Here is a 21,288-nt window from a genome sequence, read left to right as displayed (position 1 = left end):
ATCCCGGGAGAGTAGCCCATCCCGGGAGAGTCGTTTGTCCCGGGACAGTCGCCCGTCCCGGTATAATCGCCCATCCCTGGAGAGTCGCCCATCCCTGGTGAGTCGCCCATCCCGGGAGAATCGCTCATCCCTGGAGAATCGTCCACTCCGGGAGTCGCCCATCCCGGAAGCTCATCCCTGGTGAGTCGCCCATCCTGGGAGAATCGCTCATCCCTGGTGAGTCGCCCATCCTGGGAGAATCGCTCATCCCTGGAGAATCGTCCACCCGGGAGAGACGCCCGTCCCGGGAGAGTCGTCCAGCCCGGGAGAGTTTGAGATTGATACAGGGCTGTGAGGTGAGGGTGGGGCAGACTGGATGTCCTGCTCCTTATTGCGATGTTGTTGTGTTTCAGCAGGGGGCGGGGCGCTGTGCGGGGGGGCGGGGCCCAGCGCGGGGCGCTGTGCGGGGGGGCGGGGCCCAGCGCGGGGCAGGGGGCGGGGCCCGCTGACAGTTGGAGCTAGCCGCCAGGGCCAGGGAGCGGGAGCGGGAGCGGCCGTCAGCCTGGAAACGGGATAGCGGCGGACCGGAGCTCAGGTAACCCGCACCGCCCGACTGCTGACACCGAGACTGCTTCCCGGGGGTGTGGACTGGGGCCGCTCCCGCTCCCGCTCCCGCTCCCTCTCCTCATTGCCCCCCTCTTTCCAAAGGAACTTGTTGCTGCCGGAGTGTGGGCCTGCCGCGCTGGTTGCCGGGGCCGCTGCCCAGAGAGCCTGTGGACTGTGGGCTGTGGGCTGTGGGCCAATGGGTGTGAGGGGGCAGGACTTTGCGCTCAGTCTTCTCCCAGTGTTCCCCCCCCAGTGTCCAATGCTCACTGTCTGTCTCCCAGTCCCCACCATCGCCCACCGTCTCCCAGTGCGCCAACCGTCTCCCAGTGCCCACCGTCTCCCAGTGCGCCAACCGTCTCCCAGTGCCCACCGTCTCCCAGTGCGCCAACCGTCTCCCAGTGCGCCAACCGTCTCCCAGTGCCCACCGTCTCCCAGTGCGCCAACCGTCTCCCAGTGCCCACCGTCTCCCAGTGCGCCAACCGTCTCCCAGTGCGCCAACCGTCTCCCAGTGCCCACCGTCTCCCAGTGCGCCAACCGTCACCCAGTGCCCACCGTCTCCCAGTGCGCCAACCGTCTCCCAGTGCGCCAACCGTCTCCCAGTGCGCCAACCGTCTCCCAGTGCCCACCGTCTCCCAGTGCGCCAACCGTCTCCCAGTGCGCCAACCGTCTCCCAGTGCCCACCGTCTCCCAGTGCGCCAACCGTCTCCCAGTGCCCACCGTCTCCCAGTGCGCCAACCGTCTCCCAGTGCCCACCGTCTCCCAGTGCGCCAACCGTCTCCCAGTGCGCCAACCGTCTCCCAGTGCGCCAACCGTCTCCCAGTGCCCACCGTCTCCCAGTGCGCCAACCGTCTCCCAGTGCGCCAACCGTCTCCCAGTGCGCCAACCGTCTCCCAGTGCCCACCGTCTCCCAGTGCTCACCATCTCCCAGTGCTCAACGTCTCCCCGTGCCCACCGTCTCCTAGTTCCCCAATGTCTCCCCCGTTCCCACCGTTTCCCCCGTGCCCACCGTCTCCCCGCGCCCAGTGCCACGGGGAGGGGGGCAGAGCACAGTACCGCTCTGTTAAAGGGTTTCGGGACTGACTGACTGATCTGCTGTACTCCTGACCTCCAATGCAGTCTCATTAAATTTGCGTATTTTAATAATCAGCTGGTTTAAAGTTGGACTGAAGTTTGTGTTCACTTTTTAGGGCACAGATAACGTACGTTGGGCAGATGGCAGGCAGTCATTTCATTCTAGGCAGCGAGGAATTTGTTCCACTGTCATGGTCTTCCTTTGATATTCAGTACTTTTCCCCTTTCTCCCGTCACTGTTTCTGTTTCCATGGGGAAGACCATGAAAGCGGTAGATATGATGACATTGACCTTTTTATTTGCAGCAGTTTATATTGTGTTTGTATTATTACTGCAAGGTCTGTGATAGTGGGAGAGTTACAAATTTGGAAAGTGTTTGAATGATCCAGTGGTTTATTCCATTTGAACTGAATACGTGAAATCGAGTTCTTAATAACAAGGCTGGAAGGTTCAGCTTAACTGCTTCGAATATGTCTACAATGTAAAACACTTTCCTTTTTAAAAAAAAATCCTATTTTGTAATATTACAAAGCTGAGTTCTTTCACACAAAGATCTTCCACAGGAATCCAAAACCATATATTTTTTAACATAGATCTACAGAGTAACTCAATATTTCTAATGTTGCCTATTTTGAAGTTAGTTCACGGCATAGATTTTCAAACTACCCCCCCGCCCCCCATGGAATTCTAAAGGGAATAACAACAACACCGACTTATATTTATATAGCGCCTTTAATGTAGTGAAATGTCCCAAGGCGCTTCACAGGAATATTGAGATAAAAATTTGACACCGAGCCACATAAGTAGAAATTAGCGCAGGAGACGAAAAGCTTGGTAAAAGAGGTATGTTTTAAGAAGCGTCTTGAAGGAGAAAAGAGAGGTTTAGGCAGGGAGTTCCAGAGTTTGGGGCCGAGGCAACAGAAGGCACGGCCACCAATGGTTGAGCGATTATAATCCGGGATGCTCAAAAGGGCTTCTCTTCCCTGAAACTGGTTCTATGTGGGTTAGGGGAGAGTATCATTGGGTATTAATATTTGTTTGAATGTCCCTGACAGCGTGCTGTTTTTTGCCAAGATTCCCAAGTGTGGTTTAATATTGCGGGGAGCCCCGAGAGTGTGTTAATATTGCGGGAAGCCCTGAGAGAGTGTTAATATTGCGGGGATTCCCCGAGAGTGTGTTAATATTGCGGGGAATCCCCGAGAGTGTGTTAATATTGCGGGGAAACCCTGAGAGTGGTTTAATATTGCGGGGAGCCCCGAGAGTGTGTTAATATTGCGGGAAGCCCTGAGAGAGTGTTAATATTGCGGGGAATCCCCGAGAGTGTGTTAATATTGCGGGGCGCCCCGAGAGTGTGTTAATATTGCGGGGAAACCCTGAGAGTGGTTTAATATTGCGGGGATTCCCCGAGAGTGTGTTAATATTGCGGGAATTCCCCGAGTGTGTGTTAATATTGCGGCAATTCCCCGAGAGTGTGTTAATATTGCGGGGAGCCCCGAGAGTGTGTTAATATTGCGGGGAGCCCCGAGAGTGTGTTAATATTGCGGGGAGCCCTGAGAGTGTGTTAATATTGCGGGAAAGAGCGCTTACTTAGGGAGTCTCGTGTCTGGCATGCAGATGATGTGGCTTGCCCAACAGAGCTGGTCGAGCGTGGTCAGTGCTTCGATGCTGGGGATGCTGAATGAGAACACTGACGGTGCGTCTATCCTCCCAGTGGATTTGCAGGATCTTGCGGAGACAGCGCTGGTGGTACTTCTCCAGTGATTTGAGGTGTCTACTGTATATAGGGGGCCAGGAGGGCAGGTATCATTACTGCCCTGTAGACCATAAGCTTGGCGACAGATTTGAGGTCCTGGTCTTCAAACACCCTTGCTCAGGCGACTGAAGGCTGCGCTGGCGCACTTGCTGATAGTAGGCTCCTGAGGTATGGAAAGTGGTGCGCGGTGTCCATGGCTGCGCTGTGGATTTTGATGACTGGGGGGCAGTGCTGTGTGGCAGGGTCAGGTTGGTGGAGGACCTTTGTCTTACGGATGTTTAGTGTAAGGCCCATGCTTCCGTAAGCCTTGGTGAAGATGTTGACGATGGCTTGGAGCTCGGCCTCTGAATGTGCGCAGACGCAAGCGTCATCCGCGTACTGTAGTTCGACGACAGAGGATGGGACGACCTTGGATCTAGCCTGGAGGCAACGAAGGTTGAACAGGTTCCTACTGGTTCTATAGTTTAATTCCACTTCAGCGGGGAGCTTGTTGAGTGTGAGCTGGAGCATTGCAGCGAGGAAGATCAAGAAGAGCATTGGTGCGATGATACAGCCATGCTTGACCCCGGTCCGAACGTGGATTGGATCTGTGGTGGATCCGTTGGTCAGGATCACGGCCTGCATGTCATCGTGGAGCAGGCGGAGGACGGCGACAAACTTTTGGGGGCAGCCGAAACGGAGGCTCCATAGTCCCTCACGGTTGACAGTGTCAAGGCCTTTGTGAAGTCAAAGAAGGCCACGTACAAGGGTTGGTGCTGTTCCCTGCATTTCTGTTGTAGTTGTTGAGTGATGCCGAGTGATTGAAGTGTCTTTACTTGAAGCTAGAATTTTTTTTTCTATAGTGCTCCTCGCATGCACAAAGATGTCTTCGCACACTCTATGGGGTGGAGGAAAATCATGCACAAGGGCAGGGAGAGGGGGAAAGATAAATGTGAGGGAGGATAAAGGCGCAGTCAGATGAAGAGGTTTATAGGAGGTTTTTGAAGACAGAGGGAGGTATCAAGGTAGATGGGTTTTTGGAGTTTGATCCTGGAAGGGAATCAGAAGGTGACTGAAAGAGAGGTACCATTGATGGTGGAGCTGGGGATGAGAAGCAATCTGGCTTCAGGAGTGCGAGGGTTGTGTCGGGGACTGTATGTTTGTTTGAAGGAGATATGAGGTTCTGTTGGTGAGGCAGTAGAAGGATTTGAAAGTGGGGAGAGGTTTTAAAGTGGACTTTGTGTAGTATTGAAAAGACTGAGGAGCATTATATGGGTGAAGGTCTAAGTCATGGTGTTCTGAATGAGCTGTACTCTTGGAGAAGATGTCCCTCTAGATGATGAAGGTTATGGTTTTGACGGTGGTGAAGGAGATGCAGGGACAGAAGCCAGTCTTGGTGACCGTTCAGCTGTGGGGGAAACAGTGTGCTAAGGTTCCCCACCTCATACTAAGCCTGAAGTGGCTGCCAAGGAAATTGGTAGAGTTGAGGCTCGAAGGCTGAAGAAGATGGCTTTGGTTTTTCTGACTAACTAGAACATTTTGGAGAATCCAAGTTTTAATGTCAGACAAGCAATTTGAGGTTGTGGCAGTTGGCTTGGGTTGGGTGGAAGAGGTGGAGAGTAAAGCTGGGTGTCACCAGCATACCTGAGGAAGCTGCTCCTTCCAGATACGATTGGCATTGTGCAGCATATACATGAAGGATGGAGTCCTAGGATACTCAGGATGTGGTTGTGAAGGAACAAGAGGAGAAACTGTTGGAGGAGATGTATTGTCTTTGTTGCAACAGTTAAGAAAGAACTTGTATTTATATAGTGCCTTTCACAACCACAGTATGTTCTGAAGCAGTTTATAGTCAATGAAGTACTTCTCAAGTATGGTTACTGTTGTAACAGTGTTAGTGAGGCAATAGAAGGATTTGAAAGTGAGGCATACAAAAGCATGGGCCTTATACTAAACATCCGTAAGACAAAGGTCCTCCACCAGCCTGACCCCGCCACACAGCACTACCCAGTCATCAAGATCCACGGCGCGGCCCTGGACAACGTAGGCCACGTTCCATACTTTGGGAGCCTATTATCAGCAAGGGCAGACATCAACGACGAGGTTCAACACCACCTCCAGTGCGTCAGTGCTGCCTGAGGAAGAGTGTTCGAAGATCAGGCCCTTAAACCTGCCACCAAGCTTATCGTCTACAGGGCAGTAGTGATACCCGCCCTCCTGCATGGCTCAGAGACATGGACCATATAGAGTAGACACCTCAAATCGCTGGAGAAATACCACCAACGATGTCTCCGCAAGATGCTGCAAATCCCCTGGGAGGACAGATGCACCAACGTTAGTGTTCTCGACCAGGCCAACATCCCCAGCATCGAAGCACTGACCACACTCTATCAGCTCCGCTGGGTGGGCCACATTGTTCGCATGCCCGACACAAGACACCCAAAGCAAGCGCTCCACTCTGAACTCCTACACGGCAAGCGAGCCCAAGGTGGGCAGAGGAAACGTTTCAAGGACCCCCTCAAAGCCTCCTTGATAAAGTGCAACATCCCCACCGACACCTGAGAATCCCTGGCCCAAGACCGCCCTAAGTGGAGGAAGTGCATCCGGGAAGGCGCTAAGCACCTAGAGTCTCGTCGCTGAGAGCACGCAGGAACCAAGCGGAAAGAGTGTACGGCAAACCAGTCTCACACACCCTTTCCTTCAACCATTGTCTGTCCCACCTGTGACAGAGACTGTAATTCCAGTATTGGACTGTTCGATCTCTTAATTTCCAATGAAATACGAACTCCGATGATAGTTTTAACTTTTTAATACTGGCAGAGAGCAACAAACTTCTGGCTGATTGCCAGTTTCTTTGTCTTACTGAGACCCATGGTCAAAATGGCTGTACTTTATACCTGGATCAATTTACAGAAAAGAACTTGCCGCCTTTGACCTTATTGGCTCAATTGAAAGTCTTTTAACGTTTTATTGGCTCGCTACCCAAGATCCGAAAATGTCAAGTTGATTGATGAGTTAATGCAACATGCTGAGCAGCACGTAGTAGCTTTGACTTGGGGGTCTGCGAATTTTCACAGTCTGTCTAAATGCAGCCTGTTTGAATTCTCTATCAATCCCCCCTTTGATTCTTTCACAAACTGAATCATAAAACTTCAGGTATCACTGGTTAAACATTCTACAAAATAATTTCATACATGTTAATAGAGTTTCCTTCTAAAATTTGTTGATGTGTTTCGCCACATGTCCGGACTAGTAGCTTCCACACAAATTTACACGAACCCGAGTTCCATCGTGGCCACAATGGAAGTCTGGTTTTAGTAGGTTAATTAACCTTATTCCAATTTAATCCAAATCAATATCTTAATTCAACCAGTAAACCACCTTTCCTTAAGCATAACATAAACAAGCAATATAAAAGTAAAAGGTATTTACATGTAGTTCCCTTGCTACCCTACTATTTCCCTTTGGTGCAGAAGGTCGGCTAGTAAGAAGTAGGCCTATGCCTAGAATACCTACAATCAATACTACAGTAAATTTATACATTTTCGCAAAATGTAATTGTCCTTATTAGATTTCAGCTTCAGTTACGGGTGCTCGTTTAACGTGTGAAGCGTGGATCCAGGCTTTCTTTCCTTGGACTTTAACAGCTGCCTGGGTGGTCAATAACACTTGATAAGGTCCCTCCCACTTGGCACCCAAAGGTTCTTTATGCAACTTTTTCACATAGACCCAGACTCCCGGGATGATGTCGTGTCCTCCTTCGGGTGGATTACCCCAAGCTGCCGATACCTGTCGGGAAACAGAACTAATAGCATTGGTTAAGTTCTGGCAGTATGATAACAGAGTGTCACTCATTAAGTGAACATAAGCTTTCCGTAAATCGATAGTTCCTGGCAGCGACATGGGTCTTCCTGTTATAATTTCAAATGGGCTTCGACCTGTAGTTCTGTTCGGGGTTGCCCTACTGCTACATAGCACTATTGGTAGTGCCTGGGGCCATGGTGTTCCTTCTTGGTGATATTTGGCAAGCCGTTGTTTCAGAGTTCGATTCATTCGCTCTACTTGTCCTGATGATTGTGGATGATAAGGATAGTGTAAATCCCACGTAATGTTCAGTAACCTACAGACTTCTTGGCAGACAGCACCTGTGAAGTGTGTTCCCTGATCTGAGTCAATGCTACTCTGAACTCCCCATCGGGGAATGTAATCCTTACACAAGACCTTTGCAGTGTGATTGGCTGTGGCTCTTTTATTTGGGACAGCTTCTACCCATCTAGAGAATCTGTTGACCATGACAAGAATGTTAGTATATCCTTGGCATGAAGGAAGAGATATCTAATCAACCTGCAGATGCTGGAATGGTCCGACAGGGGCAGGGGGCCTCAGTTGGGGCATTACCGTGATGGGTCCAGAATTATTTTTCTGGCAGACCACACAGCGGTCTGTTACCAGCTGGGCATGTTTTTTAAATCCCCGACCCCACCAGCTTTTCTGGAACCGTGCCGTCATCTGTTGTGAGGCCAAGTGTCCCCACGAGTGGATCTGTTGGGCTAAAAAAGGCATGAGCGCTTGTGGCGCGACTGGCTTGTCGGTAACTCTTTGTCTCCAGACACCATCTTCACATAGCTTAATTCCTGCCTCAATCCATGTCCATTTTTCCTCTCGGGAGCACTCGCCTTGCATTGTTTGAAGGTCTCGTGTCAGAGTCCTGAGTGCTTTCAATCTTCACATCTGTGTTGGTTCTTCTGGGGGAACGCCCTGTGAGGCGGCATCTTTAGCTGCCTGGTCGGCTAGGGCATTTCCCTGTGCTTCTGTGGTATTTTCCTTGGTATGGGCCTTACACTTCAGGAAGGACACTTCCTGAGGTAATTGTATGGCCTCCAGTAAGTCTCGGACTTCTTTTCCATTTCGGATAGGTGTACCAGCAGCAGTGAGGAATCCTCTTTTCCGCCATAACATACCAAAGTCGTGAGCGACTCCAAAAGCATAACGCGAATCTTTGTAGACATTAGCTGTCTGTCCTTCTATTCGACATGCTTCTGACAGGGCCCGTAACTCGGCCTGTTGTGCTGATGTTCCTGAGGGTAAACATCCTTTTGCCACTACCTCATATAAGGTTGTAACTGCCCATCCTGCTTTTCTGGTACCACTGTCAACAAAGGAGGAACCATCTGTAAACAGGATGAGGTCTGAGTTGTGCAGAGGCTCCTCTGCTGCTAAGGCTGCTTCTTCTGTTTCTTTTAAAATCTCCACGCTGTCATGCTCTTCACATTCTCCCCCCTCTTGCTCCCTCGATTCTGACATCGGGAGCATAGTTGCGGGATTAATCGGGCTGGCCCGGACGATATGGAGATGAGGAGCTTCCAAAACTGCTGTCCAGCGGGTCCATCTTGCTGCTGTCACCTGAGACATTCTATTCATAGACAGCGAAGTGTGTACGGTGTGGGGACACTTGACAATCAGCTTTTGGTCGAGGACTAGACCCGCAGTGATCATTACCGCTCGACATGTAGCTTCCATGGCCCTTAGGCAACTTCCCCATCCGAGGGCCGCATCCAGTTTTGCCGAATAATAGCCAATAGGTCTTTGCCGGTCCCCATGTTCTTGTGTCAGTATAGCTGTCATATATCCTTCTTTCTCATGGACAAACAGGGTAAATGGCTTGCCACTGTCGGGGATTCCCAGAGCCGGTGCCGAACACAAGGCCTTTTTCAAACTCAGGAAGGCCTCTTGCTGTTCTTTAGTGAGGGTGATGGCTTCTTTAGAGGCACGTTTCCCCTTTAAAATATCATTCAGTGGCTGAGCAAGCTGTGTGAAGGAGTCAATCCAATTTCTGTTAAAGTTACACAATCCCAAAAAAGACCTTAGTTCCTGAATAATGGTGGGTTTTTTAGCAGCCCGAATGGCTGCAGTTCTATCCTGGGTAAGTTCTCTCTTTCCTTGTGAAATCTTTTGTCCCAGGTATACAACCTCTTCTTGGGATATTTGTGCTTTGTCGATGCTGGCTTTATGTCCTTTCAGCCGAAGGTGATCCAGCAAAGCTCGTAAATCTTGTTCATGCTGTTCTTCCGTGTTTGAAGCTAGCAGGATATCGTCTACCTATTGGATGACTGTGGATGACAGGGGAGGTAATTCTTGCAAATGGCTTTGTAAAGCCATGTGGAATACCGTAGGGCTGTTGTGGAAACCCTGCGGTAACCGGGTCCAAGTATACTGTTGTCTTTGGACAGTGAAAGCAAACCACTGTCGAACCTCCGGTGCCAGAGGCACCGACCAAAACCCGTTGGCCATATCTATAACCGAGAAATATTTATGTTCCGGTTTGAGGGCATTAAAAATGGTGGAGGGATCTGCGACCAAAGGAGCTTTTTGATCAATACACTGGTTAGCTTTCCTATAATCGACAGTCAAACGCCAAGTCTCATTAGATTTCTGTACCGGCTACACGGGGCTATTGGAGGAGCTATGCGTTTTAATAAGCACCCCTTGTTTCTCCAATTGCTGAATAACCGGTAAGATTCCCGCGATGGCAGTTGGACTGATGGGATACTGTTTAGTGCATGGAGGCTTGGTCCCTGTAAATAACGCAGGCTCCATCTGGAGTAGGCCACAATCGTTCTTATTTTTATCCCATATTGGGTGTTCCTTCAATTCTTCTTTCTTCAGAGTTCTAATTGACCATGTCACCCGACCATCCTCGAAATGCAACGATGAATCTATTTGGATTAGAACGTCCATTCCCAAAAGGGGTTGATCTACTGGGCCTATCCAGACCGGCGTGATTAGTTCATGTGGACCTAGCCCTATAAGTACCGGTGTTGTCCTTTTAATTTCCATTTTATGGCCCCCAACTCCATAGGCTCTACGTGCCCTACCATCCAACGGCAAAAAGTCTCCATATTGTAGGGGTAAGCATGTTAATTCTGCCCCTGTGTCTAAAAGACAGTCCACATCCTTATCGCCCACCCTCACAGTTATATATAGCCCATCTCCCCTTTGTTGTATTAGTGCGAGGAGCGGGGCCAGGGTGGGCTCGAATTGTTTTTTGCTATCCTAAGTAACTCCTTCTGTTGTTGTATTGTCAGTCGCTTAAATGCTTCTATGAGGTCGGTATCTTGTGACAAGCCTGGCTTGTTGGCTGAATTGTATCCCTGGCTGCGTCCTCTTCCCCAGCCATGACCTTTCTGTTTTGCCCTGCACATCTTGGCCCAGTGACCTTCTTTCCCACAATAATGACATTTTCTGGGTAATTTTCCGAATGACTGTTTATCGGAATCCTGGGATTTCCATCCCATAGCCTGTACAGCTCGGACTTTAGCTCCCATATCCCGATCTAATTGGTTACATCGATCCACCAATGCTGCAAAGGTAGTTCCTCTACCTTCCCAGTCCGGTAACACTACTTTAAGCATTTTGGACAGTTCTGGCTTTCGACCTGCCACGAAAGCTGCTTTCAGGGGTCCAAACACTTGTTCATCCATTTCCTCATCCGTATTATTCATACCCGAATGTTCTAGCCACGTGCATCTAAACCGCTCATCATACTCCAGGACCTCCTCTGTTCCTTTCTGTTGGCAGGCTGCAATTTTTCCCCAGTCTGTCTTAGCTGGACTGAAGGCTTGCAGCCAGTGTTTAATCGCCTCCCATCCTGCGTCTAATTTTTGCTCATTCTGCCCCAAAGCTTCTTCTACCTTGTCGTGCAATTTTCTCCCCTGTGTTTTTGGCACCATTATGGTCAAAATTTGCACTCCGTCCCAGGGATGAAGTTGATATATATTTCTTAAGCGGTCCAATTGGTCCCACGTTTTTACTCCCCCTTTCTTTGGATTGGGCAATTCCTTGGACCATTTATCAATTTTCTCTGGGTCTGCCGGATCATGAACTAAGTATTCTCCATACACCCTTTTCTTTGTTTTTTTGGTTCCGCCCTCATCCGCAGTCTCTTCTGATTTGACGACAACTCGTCTTTTTTTAAACGGGGCAAAGCGCACCCCTAATTCTTCATCATTCTCCGACACTGTATTGTACCGTATCTATTCCTCGGTCGTGTCTTCGGGTTTGCGCTTTTAATTTATCCAAACATGGGTACCCTGGGAATTGATCAATACATGATTTTTTCCATTCTTTAATTTCACCTTTAAGATCTTTAACTTCCGCTTCCAGCTTTTCAAGTTCAAGCTTTTTCTGTCGCAGCTGTGCACAAACTGCTTGCAATTGATCCTTTGTACTGGTCAGTTCTCGATCATGTTGGGAACGCATTATAATTTCATTCCAGTTTCGGATCTGGCCCATAACCGCTAGGGACCATCTAGTTCGCTCTTTATTTTTCATACGGGTCGTTTTTCCCCAGACCCTTTTAATCTCGTCCAAGGACCATTGTCCTTTGGAGGTTCCGTACTTTTGTTCGATCTTAATACAGGTTTTAGATAAGTTGAATTGTTGCTCTATGTATTCTTTCAACTGTTCGAGAATTAAATCTAAAGAAACTTGAGGTGGTGCCTGCCCACCTTTAACAGTTGTAGGCAATTCTTTGTTGTTATCTCCTGCTGCCATTATATTGAGTTCTTTACTGGGGTCTCGAGTCGTAAGCTTTCTAGCTGATCAATAGGTCGGTGATTAATTAACTAACACACCGCCGAAGTTTAGACGTCTATGGGACCTCGAGCCGACTACCAACTGGAGGGTTCGCAAACCGGAGGCTTTCGGAATCGCGTAGAAGGAGAGGCGAATTTAGACTTTTGACCGAGGACTTTTTTTTTTAAAAAAGAGGAGTCCTTACCTCTAGATGTAGGTCCGATGTCCAAAATTCAGTTTCTTTCCTCAGCGATCCTGTTCGCAGCGCTAAAATTGTTAGATCTCTTAATTTCCAATGAAATACGAACTCCGATGGTAGGTTTAACTTTTTAATACTGGCAGAGAGTAACAAACTGCTGGCTGATTGCCAGTTTCTTTGTCTTACTGAGACACATAGTCAAAATGGCTGTACTTTATACCTGGATCAATTTACAGAAAAGAACTCTCCTTCTTTGACCTTATTGGCTCAATTGAAAGTCTTTTAACGTTTTATTGGCTCGCTACCCAAGGTCCGAAAATGTCAAGTTGATTGATGAGTTAATGCATGCTGAGCAGCACGTAGTAACTTTGACTTGGGGTCTGTGAATTTTCACAGTCTGTCTAAATGAGCCTGTTTGAATACTCTTATCAGACTGTACAGTCACCTGAGAACTCACTTTTAGAGTGGAAGTCAGTCTTTGATTTCGATTTTGAAGGACTGTCTCTGCTGATGAGGGAAACGCAACAACAATAACTTGTAAATATAGCACCTTTTAATGTCGTAAAACGTCCCAAGGCTCTTCACAGGAGCGTTATCAGACAAAATTTGACACCGAGCCACAAGGAGATATTAGGACAGAGACGTAGGCTTTAGGGAGTATCTTAAAGGAGGAAATAGCAGTCGAGAGATTTAGAAAAGGAATTCCAAAGCTTCGGGCCTAGGCAGCTGAAGACACGGCCACCAATGGTTGAGCGATTTTCTATAGGTATGTAAAGAGAAAAAGGTTGGTGAAGACAAACGTAGGTCCACTGCAGTCAGAATCAGGGGAAGTCATAACGGGGAACAAGGAAATGGCGGACCAATTGAACAAGTACTTTGGTTCGGTATTCACTAAGGAGGATACAAACAACCTTCCGGATATAAAAGGGGTCAGAGGGTCTAGTAAGGAGGGGGAACTGAGGGAAATCTTTATTAGTCGGGAAATTGTTTTGGGGAAATTGATGGGATTGAAGGCCGATAAATCCCCAGGGCCTGATGGATTGCATCCTAGAGTACTTAAGGAGGTGGCCTTGGAAATAGCGGATGCATTGACAGTCATTTTCCAACATTCCATTGACTCTGGATCAGTTCCTATGGAGTGGAGGGTAGCCAATGTAACCCCACTTTTTAAAAAAGGAGGGAGAGAGAAAACAGGGAATTATAGACCGGTCAGCCTGACCTCAGTAGTGGGTAAAATGATGGAATCAATTATCAAGGATGTCATAGCAGTGCATCTGGAAAATGGTGACATGATAGGTCCAAGTCAGCATGGATTTGTGAAAGGGAAATCATGCTTGACAAATCTTCTGGAATTTTTTGAGGATGTTTCCAGTAAAGTGGACAAAGGAGAACCAGTTGATGTGGTATATTTGGACTTTCAGAAGGCTTTCGACAAGGTCCCACACAAGAGATTAATGTGCAAAGTTAAAGCACATGGGATTGGGGGTAGTGTGCTGATGTGGATTGAGAACTGGTTGTCAGACAGGAAGCAGAGAGTAGGAGTAAACGGGTACTTTTCAGAATGGCAGGCAGTGACTAGTGGAGTGCCGCAAGGTTCTGTGCTGGGGCCCCAGCTGTTTACATTGTACATTAATGATTTAGACGAGGGGATTAAATGCAGTATCTCCAAATTTGCAGATGATACTAAGTTGGGTGGCAGTGTGAGCTGCGAGGAGGATGCTATTAGGCTGCAGAGTGACTTGGATAGGTTAGGTGAGTGGGCAAATGCATGGCAGATGAAGTATAATGTGGATAAATGTGAGGTTATCCACTTTGGTGGTAAAAACAGAGAGACAGACTATTATCTGAATGGTGACAGATTAGGAAAAGGGAAGGTGCAACGAGACCTGGGTGTCATGGTACATCAGTCATTGAAGGTTGGCATGCAGGTACAGCAGGCGGTTAAGAAAGCAAATGGCATGTTGGCCTTCATAGCGAGGGGATTTGAATACAGGGGCAGGGAGGTGTTGCTACAGTTGTACAGGGCCTTGGTGAGGCCACACCTGGAGTATTGTGTACAGTTTTGGTCTCCTAACTTGAGGAAGGACATTCTTGCTATTGAGGGAGTGCAGCGAAGGTTCACCAGACTGATTCCCGGGATGGCGGGACTGACCTATCAAGAAAGATTGGATCAACTGGGCTTGTATTCACTGGAGTTCAGAAGAATGAGAGGGGATCTCATAGAAACGTTTAAAATTCTGACGGGTTTAGACAGGTTAGATGCAGAAAGAATGTTCCCAATGTTGGGGAAGTCCAGAACCAGGGGTCACAGTCTGAGGATAAGGGGTAAGCCATTTAGGACCGAGATGAGGAGAAACTTCTTCACCCAGAGAGTGGTGAACCTGTGGAATTCTCTACCACAGAAAGTAGTTGAGGCCAATTCACTAAATATATTCAAAAGGGAGTTAGATGAAGTCCTTACTACTCGGGGGATCAAGGGTTATGGCGAGAAAGCAGGAAGGGGGTACTGAAGTTTCATGTTCAGCCATGAACTCATTGAATGGCGGTGCAGGCTAGAAGGGCTGAATGGCCTACTCCTGCACCTATTTTCTATGTTTCTATGTTTCTATGTTTCTATAATTGGATAATGCGCAATAGGCCAGAATTGGAGGAGCGCAGCTATCTCTGGGCGGGGGGGGAGGTGTTGTGGGGCTGGAGCAGATTACAGAGATAGGGAGGGGCGAGGCCATGCAGGGATTTGAAAACAAGGATGAGAATTTTATAATCGAGGCATTGCTGGGCCAGGAGCCAGTGTAGGTCACTAGGGTGATGGGTGAGCAGTGCGAGTTAGGGTACGGAAACATAGCAGTCAATTTGCGTACTAAAATGGGTTCTAAGCCGACTGATAAGACCAATGCGGGATCTGCAGTCTCTGTCACAGGTGGGGCAGACGATGGTTGGAGGGACGGGTGGGTGGGGTGCTTGATTTGTCGTACACTCCTTCTGCTGTTTGCTTGGCTTCCGCGTGCTCCCGGCGGACAGACTCAAAGTGTTCGGTGCCTTCTCGGATGCTTCTCCTCCACTTTGAGCGATCTTGGGCTAGGGATACCAAAGAGTCGGTGGGGATGTCACATTCTTTCAAGGAGGCTTTGAGGGTGTCCTTGAAGCTACCACTGAGCCATGACTGACACTTAACTAATAGCAAACAGCTGTACAAATCTGGGACTTTAATAGGAAAACAAAGCAGTTTCTATATTGGTGAATGACCGAGCTTTTGTGTATAGTTACAGGATAGAATGGAGTAGAATACGAACGTATCTTGCACACATAAAAAGTTTTTTAAATGGCATATATTGTAATAGACATTAAGGAATGAAAATGCATTGAAAGAGATGGATTGCTGAGTGTTGCCTATAATTTATTTCTTGCATTTGTACAGTGAGTTCATTAATGCATCAAGGACATCTGATCATCTTTTTAAATTCATTTGTTATGCATGACATTTTGAAGACGAATTGATAGCAACTCAGCCATTTTGGTTCATACTGCAGAGGCTGCTCCATTCCTTTGACTTGTGTAAATGATTCTGATGTTTGGTTACTAGTTTCAACCGAACCCAATTTATACTCCGATCCCAACTAGTATTAAAATGCTCTTAAACTGTCTCCAGATATTTATACTTTGCCAGTGTAAATGAAGTAGAATACAAAAGTTGCAACTGTAAGAAATACCAAGTATCAGTTTTTTGTAACGTTAAAATGAGTATGGCAATATTTTGTGCCTGATAACGTTTGTAGGTAACCCTTCCAGACACACTTTCTTGTGTGTGATTTTGATTAAATAGTTTTTCTGAAGTTAAAAAAGTTTTCTTTAAGCAAGTGAGAAAAGGCCATCGAGCCATTCAGGCTCCTCTCCATCCAGAGTCCATGTCCGATTATTTTACCAGGGCCTTCCCTTCCACATTACCCATTGAGCTCCACTTCAGGGACAATTGCATTCCTTCTCCTACCTCCCCTGAAAAATAGTCCGTGTTATTAAATATCTCTACAACTGTTTCTTGACAGCTATCAGTCCAACTTATTTTTAAAGGTGCCAATTCTCAGGAAGTCTGTTCTACATACCCCTATTCCACTGCGATATGTGTGCGCACTAGGTCCGTGCAGCAGAGCTGGTCTCCAGTCGTCTTGGTTAATCCTTGCCACTGGACCAAGACCTGGCTCTGTCAAGCCCGTGTGGTGGCCACCACACATTAAAAAATCCACGCACCGACATCTTCCACCCTTCAAGATGTAGTTCGGGATCTGGAATATTAGTTCGGGATCTAGAACATTGAAACACCTGTGAACTCTTCTTGGCGTGGAAGCTTCGAGGGACTGCCTATGATGATGGTGATTGCACATATCCACTAACCTGTGGTGAGGCTGTGAATTTTGTAGTTAACTCATCTGATCCTATTTTTTACTGTCCAGAATAACAGTGTCAGATGTTTTGTTGCCTCCCTGGTGCTAAGGCTAAGGACATATAGCGTGGACGGGAAGGGAGATCAATCCACTATCGTGTTCCATGTGGAAGGCAGTGATCTAGGTAAAGAAAGACCTGAAGTCTTGCATGATGTTTAGGAGATTAGGAAATGAGTTTAGGAGCAGGACTTCATGAGTAGTAATCTCAGGATTACTTTCCCCAGCTACGTCCTAGAATAGGGGAGGACAGGAAGATTAGGGGAATCATTGCATGGCTAAAGCAGTGGTGTTAGGAAGAGGGATTCCACTTTGGAATTGGCAGTAGTTCTGGGACAAATGGGACCTATTCCGCAAGGACTAGCTGCAACTGAGCAGGCAGGGTGCTAAAGTGCTGGCAAGCCGTTAAATAGGGAAATGACAAGGTATTTAAAATGGAGGGGGGTATACGATAAGGCCAACCAGGATCAGCTGATAAAGATGAGTATAATCATGCAGGAAACAATTTAGCAAGGGGCATATGGAATAGAAGAATAAAATCACATGGGGTAGTTATAAGCAAGGAAAAGACTGAAGTGAAGGTGTTGTGTGGCTCTCTTTTTTTCAATGGGGAAAAGGTGTAGTACTTTTTTTTTAAAGTTTAAAATGTATGTATTGCCATATGCAGTGTGTGCGAAATGAACGGGAGAGCTGAAGCAAATATTTTACAGGAATATCTAGGCTTAGTACCATAAACAAACACCTGGCTGCAAACTGGAGAAGATTGGGAAATAAAGATAATGGGATTTATTATAATTAGTAGGGATAGGAGAGCGAGTAAGGAGCAGAGTGCCGATATACTTTGGGACATCACTACTTACTTCCAACCACACTGGAAACTGCCCTGAACACCACCTCTCAGTTTTCTCACTGTGAACCAAGTTTTAATGCTGTTTGCTCTCTTCCCGCTAATTCCATATTCCTTAATTTTGTTTTGTAATCTCCTGTGTGGTACTTTGTCAAAGGCTGTCCTAAAGTCCTTGTACAATACATCCACTTAATTTCCCCAATAGAATGAGACAGCACAGAAGGAGCCCATACATCCCATTGTGTCTGTGTCTACTCTTTGAGAGAGCGATCCAGTTAGTCCCTTTCTCCATCGTCCTGTGAAGTGCCCCTCCAAGTATTAATCCAATTCCCTTTTGAGAGTTCTTATTGAATCTGAATCCACTACCCTATCCGAGAGTGATTTCCTGATCACTATGTAAAAAAGATTTCCTCGTCTCACCTCTGGTTATTTTGCTAATTACCATAAATCTTTGTCCTCTGGTTACAACCTTCCAGCCACTGGAAACATTCTCATTATTATCAAACCCTTAAATGATTTTTGAACACCTCTGATAAATACTCTCTTAACCTTCTCTTCTCTAAGGAGAACAAGCCCAGCTTCTCCAGTGAAGTTCCTCATCCCTGCTACCGTTCCAGTAAATCCCCCTCCCCCCTCTCCTTTCTGGAATGTGGTGACCAGAATTGGCCACAATACAGCACTGATTTATAAACGTTTATAATAACTTCCTTGCTTTTGGACTCTGTGCCTCTATTTATAAAGACAAGGATCCTATCTGCTTTTTTAACAACCTTCTCAACTTGCCGTGCCATATTCAAAGATTTCTGTACATATTATCTGTTCCTGCACCCTCTTTAAAATTGCACCATTTAATTGATCCATGACTTTTAATATTCAGATAATATTAAGAGCCAATTAAAAATGACCACACACACAAGACTGAATTCAGCTTTGGTCAGCATGCTATGGAAAATACAGTCTATCTGTTGCAGATGCAGCTGTCTATGACTACTGACTAAGCTGGCCACGTCCTGAAGCTGCCAGACTAGGACTGGCAGATGATGACAAAAGCCAACACGAGGGAAAAACCTACTTGACCTCGTCCTCACCAATCTACCAGTCGCAGATGCATCTGTCCATGACAGTATTGGTAGCAGTGACCACTGCACAGTCTTTGTGGAGACAAAGACCTGTATTTACACTGAGGAAACCCTCCATTGTGTGGCACTACCACAGTGCTCAATGGGATAGGTTCAGAACAGACCTAGCAGCTCAAAACTGGGCATCCATGAGGCACTGTGGGATGGGCAATAATTGCTTGCCCATATCCCGTGAATGAACAAAGTACAGCTACAGCACTACCCGACAAAGTGTAAAATTGCCCAAGTATGCCCTGTCCATAAAGTAGGACCAATCCAATCCGGCCAATTACCGCCCCATCAGTCAATCAAAGATTGGATAGGCTGGGTTAAAGATTGGATAGGCTAGGTTTGTTCTCTTTGGAACAGAGAAGGCTGAGGGGAGACCTTATTGAGGTGTATAAAATTATATGGAGCCTAGATAGAGTGGATAGGAAGGACCTATTTCCTCTAGCAGAGGGGTCAACAAGCAGGGGGCATAGATTTAAAATAATTGGTCGGAGGTTTAGATGGGATTTGAAGGGAAATGTTTTCACCCAGAGGGTGGTGGGGGTCTGAAACTCACTGCCTGAAAGGATGATAGAGGCAGAAACCATTACTACTTTAAAAAAAGTACTTGGATGCGCACTTGAAGTGCCGTAACCTACAAGGCTACGGGCCATGAGCTAGAAAGTGGGAATAGGCTGGATAGCACTTTGTCGGTGCTGTAAATTTTTATGATTCTATGATAATCTCAATCATCAGCAAAGTGATGGAAGGTGTCATTGACAGCACTATTAAGCGGCACTTAACCAATAACCGACTCACCGATGCTCAGTTTGGGTTCCACCAGCACCACTCTGTTCCAGACCTCATTACAGCCTTGGTCCAAACATGGACAAAAGAGCTGAATTCCAGAGGTGAGGTGAGAGTGATTGCCCTTGACATCACGCAGCATTTGACCAAGTTTGGCATCAAGGAGCCTGAGTAAAGTTGAAGTCAATGGGAATCAGAGGGAATGCTCTCCATTGGCTGGAGTCATAACTAGCACAAAGGAAGATGGCTGTGATTATTGGAGACCAATCGCCTCAGCCCCAGGACATTGTTGCAGGAGTTCGTCAGGGCAGTGTCTGAGGTCCAACCATCTTCAGTTGCTTCATCAATGACCTTCCCTCCATCATAAGGTCAGAAGTGAGGATGTTCGCTGATGACTGCACAGTGTTCAGTTCCATTCACAACTCCTCAGATAATGGAGCTGTCCATGCCCACATGTAGCAAGACCTGGACAACATTCAGGCTTGGGCTGATAAGTGGCAAGTAACATTCGCGCCATACAAGTGCCAGGCAATGACTATTTCCAACAAGAAAGAGTCTAGCCAACTCCTTTTGACATTTGACAGCATTACCATCATCGAATCCCCTACCATAAACATCCTGGGGTCATCATTGACCAGAAACTTAACTGGACCATCCACATAAATAAGAGCAGGTCAGAGGCTGGGTATTCTGCGGCGAGTGTCTCACCTCCTGACTCCCCAAAACCTTTCCACCATCTACAAGGCACCAGCCAGGAGTGTGATGGAATACTCTCCACTTGCCTGGATGAGCGCAGCTCCAACAACACTCAAGAAGCTCGACACCGTCCAGGACAAAGCAGCCCACTTGATTGGCAGCCCATCCACCACCTTAAACATTCACTCCCTCCACCACCGGCGCACCGTGGCTGCAGTGTGTACCATCTACAAGATGCACTGCAGCAACTCGCCAAGGCTTCTTTGACAGCAAAGGACAAGGGCAGCAGGCACATGGGAACACCACCACCTCCATATTCTCCTCCCAAGTTAGTCGCCGTTCCTTCATTGTCGCTGGGTCAAAATCCTGGAACTCCCTCCCGAACTGCACTGTGGTGGGAGTACCCTCACCACACGACTGCAACGGTTCAAGAAGGCGGCTCACCACCACCTTCTCAAGGGGCAATTAGGGATGGGCAATAAATGCTGGCTTTTCCAGCGACGCCCTGTGAATGAGTAAATAGGGTACAGAAAAGGATGAAAAGAGCTTAGCTTTACCATCTCACAAGGAAGTAAGAAAGGACACCTCATTGATGTTTAGAAAATATTAAATCTTGCAAGGTTAACCCAGATTATTCGTTCAGAGTAGCACCAGAAGATATAAATGGAAAAAGTGTGACAAGCAAAAGCATGATTACTCAAAGATTGATAAATGCTTGGAATAATTTACCAGGCAAAAGCTTTGGGGTTATTCAATATGCAATTACTGTGCATGCCATGATGGGAAAGTTAATGTACCAGCCGGAAGAGGTTCAAAGGCCCTGTCTCATCCTTGACGACTTACTGTTTAAGGGGCTGTAATGCCCTGAAATCCAACCTTGGATTTGAAAACACTGTTGCATTTACACATTATCTAATCATCTCCAAAAGTCTCAAAGTGCGTCACACAGTGAGTTACTTTGAAGTGCAGAGACTATTGTTATGTGGCCAATATGACGGCTATTCTGCAGTAGTACTGTCCTACAAAAAGCAATGAAGGGTGACCAGTTTGTGTTGTTGGTGGATAAGGGAGAAATGTTGGCCAGGGCACCCTGCTCTACTTCTATGCCACAGGATCTTTAACATCCACTTGAGAAGGCAGCTGGGATCCCGATTGAATATCTCATTATAGGGTTGTACTTCTGACAATGCAGCACTCCCTCAGGAGTGTGCTTGGGCATCAATCTTGGTGTGTTC

At 47.2% G+C, this 21,288-nt stretch overlaps 1 protein-coding gene across 2 annotated transcripts in view; it reads left to right on the top strand.

Moving 5' to 3' along the window:
• The first annotated feature begins 482 nt into the window (after positions 1–482).
• ccdc102a (coiled-coil domain containing 102A) overlaps positions 483–21,288 on the top strand; it is a 447,664-nt gene continuing 426,858 nt past the window's right edge. For both annotated transcript variants that reach the window (XM_070897719.1, XM_070897718.1), the window contains exon 1: positions 483–574. The gene's annotated coding sequence lies outside the window, so the exon portion shown is untranslated. The remainder of the gene's footprint in view (positions 575–21,288) is intronic.

This window comes from Pristiophorus japonicus, chromosome 13, assembly GCF_044704955.1.
Source record: "Pristiophorus japonicus isolate sPriJap1 chromosome 13, sPriJap1.hap1, whole genome shotgun sequence".
NCBI lineage: Eukaryota > Metazoa > Chordata > Chondrichthyes > Pristiophoridae > Pristiophorus > Pristiophorus japonicus.
This window is presented reverse-complemented; position numbering and strand designations above follow the sequence as displayed.